This window comes from Orbicella franksi, chromosome 11, assembly GCF_964199315.1.
Source record: "Orbicella franksi chromosome 11, jaOrbFran1.1, whole genome shotgun sequence".
Taxonomy (NCBI): Eukaryota; Metazoa; Cnidaria; class Anthozoa; order Scleractinia; family Merulinidae; genus Orbicella; species Orbicella franksi.
Window position 1 is genome coordinate 17,062,451 of NC_138155.1, and position 15,598 is coordinate 17,078,048.

A 15,598-nucleotide genomic window follows, 5' to 3' on the forward strand; every position below is an offset into this window, starting at 1 on the left:
AAAATGTGTTACTACTAGAGTGTAAAGGAGAAATTATAGGTTGGCCACTTGTTCTTGAAAAGTGAAAATTTCATTGCTTAGCCCTCATTTTGTAAGTTATGAACACATTGTATGTTTTCTAATCCACTGTAAACTTTTAAACTTTATCCATAAAACTATTGGTGTTTACATTTCCTCAGTTACCGGTACTAATTTTTTAAGTATCCATGAGATGAAAAAATCAAGTCATTTATTTAGTAAAACTCAAATTGCCCCAAATTTTTCATATGAGACTTGAAGAAACGGGTATATTTTTCTACCCTCAATGTTGGTAAAGAGGTCTCTTCATTTTTAGGGGTTGATTGGAAGTCTCTCAGTGATCAGTTGTCACGTGGTAAACACAAACAGAATATCTTAATGTCTGTTTTCAGTTGCACATATATCAGAGTTGAGAACTGAATGTGTATAGTTTTATGCAGTGACAGATTTGTTTTGAAATTGATGCCTTGCTGAGACATGGTTTTTCAAACCCTAATTTCACCTAAATCATTTAATTATACATGACTGCAAAAGGAGCACTTCCTAACCTTTTGCATCAGTACATAGCTGAAACATTATCCACTTATCATCATTATCATCAGTTCGACTTCCCCGTTTGGAGATTGGGGCCAGCAAAGAAAAGTGGAAATCACTCACTGGCCTTCCCCTGGTTCCTTCCATTGATGCCAAAGCAAAAAAATATGCAAACAATTATTCGCCGGGAAACAAAACCATTTACACACCGTTTTCCTTCAAGTATAAACAGTAATATGTTTTAGACATATTTTCTGAAACACCAACCCTAAGCCCGCATTTATAAAAGGTTCTAACTTTTTAAAATTGTGAGGGGCGCTGTAGTGCATTTGTGTTATTTATGGAAGCAATAGGTCTAAATGGAGGGGGATTTTTGTTGTGATGTTGATCGCCCTCAAGCTGCCTCGAGGAAAAGACACATCCGACCACTTTCGACACTTCCGCGGTTCACTCTTCGTCGAGTGCTGACTTGACGAAGGTGATTCTTCAACCTGTTGCGAGCCACAAACTCTTTTCACACAAGACCTTACGATCGACAATTCCTGCGGAGAAAGTGGTTGCAGCAACAATGAACGGAATTCTTTAATATTCTTCACCTTTCTGTACATGGTTCGAACCATCGCCAAACTTAATTTCTTACCCAGTTAAAAACTCAAGCACTTTTAAAATTTCCGGCTCTTTGCTGCTTTCCCCGCCGAATATGTCAACTTGGGTTTCTAAAAAAACCGTTTTGTTGTAACAGCGACAAGTGTTGAGCCGTGAGTTAAACAATATGGCCCAAATCCTCCATTTCCTCCATTTTAAACACCGCTCGACACCGCTGGTCACAGCTGTTTCATATTTTCGCGCCAGCAATGGGCCGAACGTTCTGACTTCCGTTCAAGATTTCTTTGTTTTCAAACAGCCAATCAAAAAGGCTTTTGTTCTTGGGCCATCGTAGTTTAACGAGGAATGAAACACAGATAGCGGTGATAAACATATTAAACTTACGCATTTTAATAACTCGACGTTTCGTATGCTACGCAACATACATTTTCAAAAGTGGAATAAAGACCGTTACAATTTTTTGAAAATTATATATGAAATGTAAACGAGATTAAGAAACATCTGTTTCTTAACAGTAAAACAATAAAAGCCTAAGCTTATTAATAAAGTGTCAGCTTCTCACTGCTGACGTTTACATTAAGAGCCGGCTTAAGTTCTTGGATAAGCAAAGTTTCTTTAATTTTACAATGATAATCTGTTTTACCAGAAGCTAGAATATCAAAATGATCCCACTTGATGTTGTGACCTGTGGTTTTTATATGGTCGGCAATGGATGATGTGGGGTCATTCTTAGTGAGAGCCCTGAAATGTTCCGTTTTCCTATCATGAAGCCGTCGTTTTGTTTTCCCTATATAAAAGTCACTGCAGTCCCAGCAAGCAGCTTTATAAATGACCTTAGATTTCTGTGAATGATTTAGACGGTCCTTGTATTGAAAGAAAGATTTGATTCGGCGAGTGCTTTGAAAAATTATCTTAAGATTGATACATGAACAGAAATTGTATACACATGATTTCAGACGCTTAGAGATTTGGTCACTTTGTACACCTAAGTAAAGTAATAAGATGATAATATCTTTCTTTGGAACCGTAGGGACGGGGCTGCTTGGCTTGTTTCTGTTTCTGTTTAGGACGTCGTTAATGTTGTAAGTGATAATACCTTGTGGGTAGCCATTTTGAAGGAGGAGTTTGCGAAGGTCATCAAGGGCAGATTTAAGCAGGTAAGCGGAGGAGCAAATTCGGTAACAGCGATAAGTAAGTGTACGAATGAGATTTATTTTGTACTTGCGTGGAGTAAAGGAATCCCATTTAGTATAAAGGCCAGTAAACGTCTTTTTTCGGTAGATGGATGTGGCAAAACTGTTGTTTGGGCAGCGTTTGATGAGGATGTCTAAAAAAGGAATTTCATTGTCTTGATGCTCTCGTGACGACTGTTTAAATATCGCAGGAACTCATTAGCAGTGTCTTTGCTGTCAAACATGGTGAAAGTGTCATCAACGTACACTCACTTATCGCTGTTACCGAATTTGCTCCTCCGCTTTCCTACTTAAATCTGCCCTTGATGACCTTCGCAATCTCCTCCTTCAAAATGGCTACCCACAAGGTATTATCACTTACAACATTAACGACGTCCTAAACAGAAACAGAAACAAGCCAAGCAGCCCCGTCCCTACGGTTCCAAAGAAAGATATTATCATCTTATTACTTTACTTAGGTGTACAAAGTGACCAAATCTCTAAGCGTCTGAAATCATGTGTATACAATTTCTGTTCATGTGTCAATCTTAAGATGATTTTTCAAAGCACTCGCCGAATCAAATCTTTCTTTCAATACAAGGACCGTCTAAATCGTTCACAGAAATCTAAGGTCATTTATAAAGCTGCTTGCTGGGACTGCAGTGACTTTTACATAGGCAAAACAAAACGACGGCTTCATGATAGGAAAACGGAACATTTCAGTGCTCTCACTAAGACTGACCCCACATCAGCCATTGCCGACCATATAAAAGCCACAGGTCACAACATCAAGTGGGGTCATTTTGATATTCTAGCTTCTGATAAAACAGATTATCATTGTAAAATTAAAGAAACTTTGCTTATCCAAGAACTTAAGCCGGCTCTTAATGTAAACGTCAGCAGTGAGAAGCTGATACTTTATTAATAAGCTTAGGCTTTTATTGTTTTACTGTTAAGAAACAGATGTTTCTTAATCTCGTTTATAACATAACTAAAGCAAAGCGCGCGCTCTGATTGGTTAATTTAGCATCTACTATTTGCCCATGGGTGTACGCTGCTGACGTGTGTGCTAATGTTTACAAAGCAAATCTTTTGACAGACATTGTTTTCAAAGTAATGGCCGACGTCCTTCTTCCAGAAATGCGAAGCTGTCTTCACAGTTGTCTGAAGATTAAACTTCATCGAGTTACTGGTGTGCAGTCGGTTGTCATGAATGAATTTTCGCGCGCTCGTTTTCTCTTGTCATGTAAGACTACACGAACATTTTTTTGTGATGTAGCTCAATAAAAGGACTTCTGTTGTTCCAATGTCTCAATGTTATGTTATAAAACAAATGGTAAACGCCATAGCGTGCACTATTGAGTTATGGATGCACTTGGGAGGTTTGCTAAGCACTCAACAAGCTAGAGTCGCACTCGGCTATCGTCTTGTGCGACTCTTACGCTTCTTTCGTGCTTAGCAACCTCCCGCGAGCATCCATAACTCAATAGTGCACGCTATGGCGTTTACCATTTGTTAATTCCAGACCCCTTATTTACATTTCATATATAGTTTTCAAAAAATTGTAACGGTCTTTATTCCACTTTTGAAAATGTATGCTGCGTAGCATACGAAACGTCAAGTTATTAAAATGCGTAAGTTTAATATGTTTATCACCGCTATTTGTGTTTTATTCCTCGTTAAGCCAATCAAAAATTCGAAAATCCTATCTCTCCAGAGACCTTCGATTCTCATGCCAAGGCCCCGCCGGCTAAGAAGAGCGAAAAGGGCTATGTGGACGAGAATGAAATCTGCTGTACTAAATTTACCCCTGACGTCCCCGTGAGGGACCCTAGGCGCATCCCTACAGCAGAAATGAAAGTTACAAAGCTCTACGCATTTCATTTTACTTCCGGCCCGGATGGCGGCACCCTCGCTCAGTTGACACAGAAAATGAAATTCTGAGTAATCACCTTAAAGTAGCACTCAAAATTAAAAAAGTCACTGTTGTGTAAAAAATAATTTAATTGTTTTTAATTGTTTTTATTTTTTTTTATTTTTTGCTTTCACGAAATAACACGTCACTGTACAGTGTCAATGATTTACTTTGATAATATAAACACGAATACTTAAACTCTAATTCGCATCATGAAAAGAGGCGCAAAATTAGAACTGTCTCTATCCTTCTGAACCGCGCTTTAAAACTACCGAGCACCTCGGAGGGAAGTCAAAAGAAGTTATTCACGTCAAAAATGCGCTGAAATCGAAAGGCTACCCTATTTCAAACATCCTGAAGAAGAAACCTCCTCTTGTAATTACACCTTCCCCAGAAGAGTTCAGTGGTCGGAATGTTTTTTAAATGGGCTGATCCATTAGTCTCGCACCGTGACACTGTGATTTCGCAGTCCTGTCATATGTCAATGATTTAACTGAGCCACTTACAAGACTACTCAGAAACAAAGGAATTTGAGCTACAGGTAGACCTCTCAAGACATTACAACGGGAATTTGTCTCCCTCAAATCAAGACCGCTGGGCGATGTATAAACAAATGTTGTTTATAAAATTCCTTGTGCAGATTATTCGTGCAACTATATAGGAGAAATTGGTATTTAAAAACCAGGAAGAACTAACATATTAGAAATACAAAAACCTATAAAAACGGTTAAAACATTGCCCCTCATGCATGCATGGCCACTCTACTGACTTTAATTGCCAAGGAAATTTTCGCATTTGGAAAACATTGGAATCTTGGCACACCGCAATCACAATCTAATCGGACAATAACTCAAAGCCATTGCCTAGAAAATATTCAATTACTTTATGAACCCCATATTTGTTGCACATGTAGTAATATGCACGTGTAATCAGATGCGTCAGCACATTCTATCACATCGGCACGCACTATGTATGCATAATGAGTATGTATAATGTAGTTTCTTGAATAATAAATCATTCGATCATTTACACAGCAACGTGTAACATGGTGGCAGCGGGTTAAGCCGTTTTAAAGCGTTTTAAAGCATCATGGCTTCGCCTACCTCTCCATTCCCGTCTCTGAAAACGACGGGCGACGATAAACATGACATGGAAGTGTACATCGAAGATTTAGTGGATTATTGTGTTATGCAGAACTGGTATGACCCAGCGAAGGAAAGTGACGAACAGAAATGGACTAAACCGGACAAAGCGATGGCCTGCCTTCGAGCATCTCTGTCTCCAGCAGCGAGATCGAGTACAGTTTGGGGCTGACCGAAGAGAATCAGAAGAAACCTCACCTAGTTGTGGCTGCGTTGAAAGAATTTTATGGCGCTAGTATCGGGGTTTCTGGCGAACGACAGAAATGTCTCGGCCTCATTCAAGACGAAAGCGAGTCTATCGCTTCGTGGGAAACAAGAGTCCGCAACCAGGGCGCACAATGCGAGCAGGAGAATTTTGCTGACGAGCTCATGAGAGATCAGTTCATCGCTGGTTTAGCGTCCGAAACGCTTCACGTCAAACTGATCGGCAAAGGCCACAGGCATCGGGACGTCTCACAAACAAAGGTTACCTTGAAAGAAGTGGTCGAAACTGCGAAATGCTTTGAAGCCACTACCTACGCCAACCAATTGATGAAGACCGCTAGAGGCAATCAAGAACAGGTGAACTTCACAAGCAAGCCGAAAACTGGAAAAGAAGTTGTGCACCGGCAATCGACACCTTGTTATTGGTGCAATGGCAGCCATCAACAACCTCGCCAACAGCACTGCCCTGCGTACGGCAAGAGATGTAATAAATGCGGAATCATCGGCCTTTTCTCTCGCGCTTGCAAAAGCAGACCAAGTCATCAGAAACCACATCAACAGTCGAATTTCGTCGAAAGCGAACCGAGCGAGGAGGCTTTTGCGATCGATGGCGAGAAGACAGCGTGGTCTGACAAGAGGCCTGGAAGAAAATTCTTCGCCCATCTTCACTTGATACACGGTGGCAAAACGAAAGTTGTGCGAGCTCAGATTGATACCGCATCCACGTGCAACACTATGCCTGAAAGTTTGTTGCGAAAGCTGTTTCCCAGCGCTAAGATTTCAAAGACAAAGACCACAATCAGCACGTGTGGAGATCAGACTTTGCGGCCAAAGGGTCGGGTAACTCTGTGTTGCGAAAGGAAAGGGAAACTACACCTCTTAGAGTTCCTAGTAGTAGACGTCCCACAAGGAAAACCACCACTTCTCAGTGGTCGAGATGCACAGGCTCTGCACTATTTAACGATCTATGTAGATGAAACTCATGTAGTTGATAGAGAGGGCACCGATAGCAAGACAGCAACGCCCCGCTCACCTCCCCAACCTGGAACGATTACAAAGGAAGATGTTCTAGAACACTACGCCAGCGTGTTCAGACCAGGCCGCGGAAAACCACTAGGCAGCCCCTTGCATATCGAAATGGACCCTGATGTCACCCGTGTACACGCCCCAAGGCGTCGTGTTCCAGTGGCCAAACTTGACAGAGTCAATGACGAACTAAAGAGGCTCTGTGACGACGGAATCATCAAGCCAGTAACGGAACCTACGGAATGGCTCTCCAATATTCTGGTCAAAGAGAAACCTAATGGAAAGCTGAGGATATGCATAGACCCAAGTCAGACGATCAACAAGGCGATCAAAAGACCGATCTACACCATCCCAACAATCGAAGAGAAGCTACCACTATTGACAAAGGCGAAAGTATTTACTATTGTGGACGTATCGGAAGCCTTCCACACCATCGTATTGGATGACGATTCGTCACTGCTCACCACATTCCTGGGGCCAAACGGACGTTATTGTTACACACGCATGCCATTTGGTATCTCTTCGGGACCAGAAGAATACCAACGTCGACAGCACGAGTTCCTGGATGGCCTCCAGGGTATCATTAACATTGCTGATGATATCTGCATATTTCGATGTGGTGACACCAAAGAAGAAGCGGATATTGACCATGACCGAAATTTGATCGCCCTATTAGACAAGTGCAGTGCCTATGACCTACGACTTTCCGCGAAGAAGCTCCAATTCAAGGCCAGCTCGGTTACCTTCATGGGACACAAACTTACTGACAAGGGCGTGGAGCCTGATCCGTCTAAGGTGACAGCCATAAAGGAAATGCCAAGGCCAACAGACAAAGCTGCTGTTCAACGTTTTCTGGGCGTGTGTCAGTATCTCAGCAAATGTTGTCGGAACCTGTCTGAAACCGTCCTACCCCTCAGGGATTTAACCAAACAAGACGAAGTGTTCGCATGGTCCAACACGCATGAAAACTCGTTCGACTCAGCAAAGCAACTCATTGCCTCAGCATCTGTTCTTCGATAATATGACCCGTCCTCTCCTGTAACCCTCCAAGTTGACGCGTCAGAGAATGCCATTGGAGGAGTACTTTTGCAGGACAGCCAACCAGTGTGCTTTACTTCGCACACTCTTAGCGCCACGGAAAGGAACTATGCCCAGATCGAAAAAGAATGCCTCGCGATAGTCACCTGCATGAACAAGTGGCATCAATATCTTTACGGAAAGAGCAACATCACAGTTCACACGGATCATCAACCTTTGGAGGTGATCTTCAAGAAGCCTATGAACCTGGCCCCATGCAGGTTACAAAGAATGATGTTAAAGCTCCAACGGTATCAGTTCACAGTCAGCTATAAGAAAGGGAAAGAACTATACGTAGCAGACACTTTGTCGCACGCGGTCGTCAACGACCCAACTTTAATTGACATTCAGCAAGCCGAAGTGTTTCGCCTTGAGCTAGCTGAAATGAACCTCAAACCGAGTCAGGTTACAGCTGACACACTACAACGCATCAGAATCGAAACCAGCAAGGACCCCGCCATGGCAGCTCTGTACGAAACAGTAATGAATGGTTGGCCTGACGAGAGGAAAGAAGTTCCTGAGCCACTCAGGTTGTATTGGAGCTACAAGGACGAAATCTCGACATACGACGGTGTCCTTTACAAATCACACCAAGTTATCGTGCCTACTTCGTTGAGACCCGAGATGCTTAAAAAGATCCACAAGGCACATCAGGACCCTGATAGCAGTATACAACGGGCCCGTGAAGCTCTCTTCTGGCCTGGGATGCAAGCTGCCATTCGAGAAGCGTGCTTGGCCTGTGGAATTTGTGCTCAGTATCAGGCTGAACGGTCAGTCGAACCCACGCTCTCGCATGATGTACCCTCACGGTCCTGGTCCAAGATAAGCGTGGTCCTGTTTCAACTCGATGGAAAGCATTATCTTGTGATGGTAGACCATTACAGTGATTATTTTGAGCTGGACTCTCTGAGGATTACAACAGCTAGCGCCGTTATAAAAGTTATGAAACGAAATTTTGCCCGTCATGGCATCCCGGACGAGTGCAGTAGCGACAATGGGCCGCAATTTGATAGTTACGAGTACTCGCGATTCGCCCGGGATTACGGCTTCAACCTTGTCAAGTCATCTCCATACTACAGCCGCGGTAATGGGAAAGCGGAATCCGCTGTAAAAATCGCCAAGAATATCCTGAAGAAGTCACGTCGTGAAGACCCATATTTTGCCCTCTTGGCCTATAGGAACACTCCTCAGCAAGGACATGCTTACTCACCAGCGCAGAGACTTATATCCCGAAGGCTACGTGACCTTATTCCCATGGCTACAAGTCAACTTCGGCCGCAAACAGCCTCGCCAAGATTGGTGGTGCAGGATATTGTAGGAAGAAGACACCGATCAAAGATGCAGTATGACAAGAAGGCATCAACGCTACAGAGGGAGTTCTCACCAGGGGAGAAAGTATTTGTGAAGCCTAACCCCAAGAATAAACACAAACCATGGATTTACGGCGAAGTAGTCGGAAACCCAGCTCCAAGGGCTTGCCTGGTAAGCACCCCGTTGGGGCCGATTCGTCGAAACCACAGTCAGATCAGGAAAGCCCACACGAAGCCTGTTCACCACTATCAAGCGGAGCCGGCCGACTTGGAAACAACATCTTTACCTGGGGCAGACGACTTGCCAACGGAACAAAACCAACAGTCAACCCAACCGATCGCAGAACAAAACCAACAGACGGACCAAACAGCCGTAGAGCAAAACCAACAGGCGGACCAACCAACGCCGGGGGCGCTGGATCTAGAACCTACACAACCGAGTGTCACGCAACGGAGATCGACAAGACGTAGAAATATGCTCCTAGGTTTAAAGACTATGTTATGAACATTGTGCACTCTCTCAGACCAGTCAAATGAACATTAACATTGACCGAATGTCTCATGATCACCGTTATTTTACTTTGTATATATTTTCTTTCCTGTTTCTTTTGTTTTGCTTTGTTTCTTTCAAAAGGGAAAGGGTGTTGCACATGTAGTAATATGCAGGTGTAATCAGACACATCAGCACATTCTATCACATTGGCACGCACTATGTATGCATAATGAGTATGTATAATGTAGTTTCTTGAATAATAAATCATTCGATCATTTACACAGCATTTGTCAAAGATTGCAGACTGCCAATCGAAAGCTCGTAATCTTAAGCTATTTTAATCAGAGAGCTATTTTAATCAAAAATCTCAAACAGGAATAAATATATAATATGTTGAATTCTTTCCCTTTCCTCTTGTGAAAGTTCGCCTGAGACAGAGACGCAGGAAAAGATATGCGATTGGCACCCACACATTCATCTATATGTTACCACGTAATCGTTCCCGGTTACCGTGCACCCTCACGGGTGTCTCGCGTCCAAGCGATGTAGCACGGCCGGTTTAAGCTGTACATACTTAAACCCCATATCAAATTAAAGCTTATGGAGCTGGCTATCAAACTATATCAAGAATTTTGAAACAAAATGAATTGCCGATTTTTTTCACGACCACTAAATGCGAGCGCCCTAAGCACCTTTTGGAAGCTACAAGTCAAAGCAAATTTTGCTTTTCGCCAATTTATTTTTTTCCGCGGTTACAGGACAAAAAGGGCTAAAAAGGCGTGTCTGCGTTTTGCCATATTCTATTGCAGTAAAAAGTTACAGAACATTTTTGAAACAGGATTTAAAAAATGTGAAGTGATCGTGCAAAAATCGCTCTCGAAGAAAAAATATTTCGAAATAAACAATTCGCAGACACTGTTTTGTTTTTTATACGTTTTAAAATGTAGCTAGTCTAAATTTGAGGGTAATCGAACAAATTCTCTTTGAGTTGTAATTCTTTGAAGTGTCTGCTTCAAGCGAAAAAATTTATTCGAGAAAACAGCGCTAAGAAAAATCTCTTGCTACGCAAACAAACTCGGCACACGAACGCCTTCAACTGGGTTCTCAGATCACTAAGCAAATCAGCGATTGGAAAGTTTACTACCATTAACTTCGCGGTGAAATTTACACGCGAATTTCCAAAAAACCCTTATGTTTCGTCACAGGCAGACAACCCTATGTGTTCGAGGTTAATTAAGAATTGTTTCATGCTTAGCGTGCGTATATTGGATATATCGTTATGGATGCACGCGGGAAGTTTGGAGAGCACGAAAGAAGCGTAACAGTTGCTCGAGGCTTCTTGAGTGCTCTCCAAACTTCCCAAGTGCATCCATAACTCGATATACGCACAGCTAAAAGCATGGACCAATTTTTTTATAACATGGCGACAACAACTTGGGCGCTAAAACATGTTTCATGATTGACTACGATTAGTTCTCACGATGCGCGATGAAGGAAAACAAAGGTCATTAGGATCCTAACACGCCACAATCAGTTGAGCAACAGTTGAACGAAAACGCTTAACGTCTACCATATGACTGGAAGGGGAACGCAACCGAGCACTTCACATGCGAGCATTGCGCAGGAAAACACTCTACCGGCCAGGTCCATGCAAGCCAGCGCTCCACAAGCGTCGACGTCTTCGTCTTCCCAATCGTCTCCTGATCCTGAACACGTTGATACTGGAAAACGATCTTATGAAAGATGGTCAGATTACGAAGAAAAAATGCTAATCAACCCGTGGGTCGAGAATTTCGATCGCATCAACAGCAGTCAAGCCCGCAAAGCTTGGGATGACATCGCCAAGCAAATAAATTTGAAATTTGGTACTGACAATTATCTCCCACTAGTGCGACCTTTGTCTAAGAGTTTTCCTTCCGGTTACGGTTTCAAAGCCGGCAAAGATGAAAACTTTTCCCAAGTGCGACCAAATGCTTCTTGTTCCATGGGGTGCCATCGTTGAACAATAGCGATTGCTTGGTGTGAAAAATAATTTTTCTATCTTTCACGGAGATGTCGGTATTTATCTTTTTATATAGTTTATTTGATACAAACATAATGCAATATTGCAACAAATTACAAAAGTAGTGCAAAAAAAAGGCGGTGTTACAACTGATAATATTCTCAATGATAGATAGTAGGTAATGTTTACGATAATGAATATTACAAACAATATGTCTTTCTACTAGCTTTGTACAAGTTTATATAGCTGGGGGGAAGGGCAGCATAGTCACGTCAAGTCAGTTCTCTATTTCAAGCTGGATAGTAAATCTGGATATGAATTCAGAAGTATCTTGTTTCTTTTGCATTGTTTTGCAAGCATAAAGGTACTGCTTTGCATATACCGCTTTTACCCGTAAAACGCAGTTAATGGAACATGACACCCCTTGAGGGTTAGGCTGTTTACGTTCGTCACGCAATCCAGTAGGATAAACAATAGCACAATACTGAATGCTCAATTCATGAGTGAACGTTCCCTTATTCTAGCAGTTAGCACAAACACTATTCATATCTGTCTTTTAACCTCTATCTCGTGGTAAAATCTAGCAAACTATCTTAGCTTCTCCTTGATTGGCTCATATATTTATTAGTTCCATTCATTGCTAGTCTGATCACTCCTTGTGGTTCGGTTAAGTCTGCGTAGCGACTTCCCCCAAACTTTGGCATTGCTTGTGTCTTGCCATCTTATATCCTAGCCTTTATCTTGTCCGATCCAGCCTGTGCTGTGCTGGGGAGATAAGAAAGACTCTGCCAAAGTCTTGTTCTATTCCCCCGTTAGTGGGGGAATAAGCGAGGCTTTTTGTTTGTACACTTATCATGAAGTCGCGTCAACCTGCCACATGGCTGTGTCCCCCTCAATTACGCCATATTGTTGTTTGCGTATTTTGTTGTGTTGCCTTCTACCTGGTTGCGTTACATCTACTCTTAGTTTAAATAACGGAAAAGTGACATTCATTACAGAAGAACACGCAAATCCTTTGTCTTTTTATCAGAAAGATTGGTGTTTGGTGTTGGTAAATTCAGAAAGCATTGTAGCGAGGTTAGGCTGACATTAATTTGGTGTAAACTATTGAACCATTGAAGAGACTCGTCACATAATTTCAGGAGAGATTGACAGTTAAAGAGTGCATGTTCAATAGAGTCATTTTCACCGCACATAACACATTTGACACAGTCAGTTATTCCAGATCGTTTAAGTTCTTTATTAAATTAGTGACTAGTATTCTGTGCAACAACTTGAAATAGAATTGTCATAACTTATTATCCCGAGTGATTTTATAATTGTTTTGGATGCAGTTCACCCAACTGTAAGCAACGTCAGGACAATTTTTCCGCCATGAGTTAAACCAAGAGGAAATGATTCGGCGTCAGTGGTAGGTCATCTTCAGGATTAGCTGATTGATAAGTCAGTGGTCTGGAGTTTAGAAGTGCCCCCGCTCCAGTGAATGCCGCAATTAACTCTTCATTTGTGATGTCTGCATTGCCCAGGATTGCGTATACTGCTGAATCTTAGCATCTTCGATTTCTTCCGTCTTTAATCCTCCTCTCTCTCTGTTGGGACTTCTACAATTATCTATGAAACGACGAACCCATGCTTGAACTCTTACCAACTTTGCCCAACTTGAGAAGCGTTTTGGATCGAGACGCCATAACTGATGATCTTCATGAACTGAAATCATTGTCCAGTCTCCGTTACTTCGGCCTGCCTGTGAGCTGCTTTGAGCTGCTTTCTTGATTTCCGTTGCTTCTGAAACTTTGCGGGTGCAATTTGATTGACAGGCCAGTCTGACTCTCCCTTTTGAAGGAAATCAGGACCACCCCACCACTTTTTCTCCTTGGCCATGTCCAATACTCTCATGCTCCTCGTAGTAAAGTCAGTAGGATTCTCATTGTTTGACACAAAACGCCACTGCTTGGGATTCGTTCGGCTCTGAATTTCTCCCACTCGGTTTCCTACGAAAGGTTTAAATCTCCGACTTCTTCCTTATATCCACCACAAGACATTTATAATATCCGACCAGCAGACTGCTTGACCCAATGCACCACTGTAAACTCCGGAAACTGACTCGGTCAACCTTAGTCCCAGGATTACTGCCATAAGTTCTAAACAAGTATACCTATACTTGTTGCCGCAAGTGATGCAACTCTTGCCTTGGCTGCAATTAGTCGACTGGATACTGATCCACTCTCGTAGCTAACCTTCAAATAGGCAATAGCACCATATGCATCTTACGATGCGTCTACAAAGGTGTGCAAGGTCTCTGACAGCACAACTTCTTCTGGGCCAAATCATAAACATCTGGAACTTTAATCGTTGGTAACTCGTCCAACTCACAGAACCACTCTTGAGACTTGTGGATCAACTCCCTTGGGCATAGCTCGTCCCATTCAAGTCCTGCCACCCACATCTCCTGCATCATAACTTTGGCTCGAATGGGAAATGGTGCTAAGAAACCAACTGGGTCAAAAATGTGGCGATTCTTTTCAGGAAATTCCGTTTAGTGAGCTGAAAGTTTTCTTCAGGCCTGATTTGCTTTGAACGTGAACACGTCTTCTTCTGGAAGCCACGTGATTCCCAGTGTCTTTACTGTTGGTAGAAGATCCTTGTTAGTGTCTACCTCGGATGCTCTGTCCTCGATTGGTATCTTCTTTAGAACCTGGGTGAATTGGACAACCATTTACGAGCGTGCATTCCTGCCCTGCTCCACAGCTCATCTAACTGCTTGTACAACTCAATACCTTGACTGTCGTCCAACACCGAGACCATACTATCATCCATATATCTTGACTTTGACACAATTTCTGCAGCTAAGGGCAGCTCATCTTTGTGCTGCTCAGTATGTGTTTGGGAGACGAACTGAGCTTGGAAAGACGATGAGTTAATCCCAAACACAACTCGGTTGAACTCGTACTCTTCTGGTTTTCTCTGCTGATCCAAGGATCTCCATAAGAACCGTTGAAATGATCGGTTTTTAGTTGCAACTTCAATTCTCAAATACATCTCAGCGATGTCACAGATGAGTGTAACAGGGTGTCTTCTGAATCGAAGTAAAACATCGTTCAAATCTCTCTGCATTTTATGTCCTTGATAAATAACGTCATTGAGGGAGATTCCTCCAAACCTCTTAGAAAGGTCAAATACGATGCGAGTCTTTGTTGTGGTTCTCTCCAGTCTTAGAACGGGAAAGTGCGGCAGGTACCATCCTCTTGGGGGCTTCTTCGGTTGGGTCGATCTTGTGAATATAGCCTTTCTCCAAATATTGAGTGAGGTTTTCTGAGTAGGCTGCTGCGCTCTCTGGATTCTTCAGTAAACGTTTCTCAGTTTTGCACAATCTGCGTAGCGCCATGCCATAATTGTCTGGTAGCTCAGGAATGTTCTCCTTCCATGGAAGTGCCACTTGATATATTCCATCTAAGTAGTTGAATGACTTTTCCACCCGCTGTAATGCACATTGCTCATCAAGATCCAGAACGAGGAGATCATGTGATGTACTAGGATTCTCTATTTCCCAGAATTGTCGTAGTAAACTACTTACTTCTGTGTCTGACTGTTCTCGCACAAATTAGGTGTGTGCGAAGTTTGACTGATAGTCACCTCCTTTGAGCCCACTAACCGTTCTTGTTCACGTCCATCCTAATGGAGTAAGTCTTGCTACTGGTTTCCCGGGTTGACCTCGAACATCCTTGAACGAGAAGTGTAGTTCAGCATAATCAACTCCAATTAACAAGTCCACTATTGGGTGGATGCCAGGATTTGGAAACTGTATCCCTTTTAAATGGGTGCACTTTGCCGCAAACTTTCCCCAGTCACTAACTTTCATAATTCCTGTGGCTCGTTCTGCTGTCAATGCACTTATGGTAGTCTTCACATTTCCATCCAAACCTTCCAACTCGACCTCAACTGGCGCCGGCAGTCTCGAAGGTTTCAGTCTGTCCATTTAGAACATTCACAGTTACGCTTTGAGGATGTCCTTGTAGTCCAAGCTCAGCAGCTATGTCAGCATTTCAATACGTTTTCGTTGAAACTTCGTCCAACAACGCATTCACTTTAAAAATTCTGT

The 15,598-nt window shown here is 42.6% G+C and overlaps 1 pseudogene; it reads right to left on the reverse strand.

Annotated features, from left to right (window-relative positions):
• Positions 1–14,308: 14,308 nt before the first annotated feature.
• LOC145503285 (uncharacterized) lies at positions 14,309–14,884 on the reverse strand (annotated as a pseudogene).
• Positions 14,885–15,598: the final 714 nt, after the last annotated feature.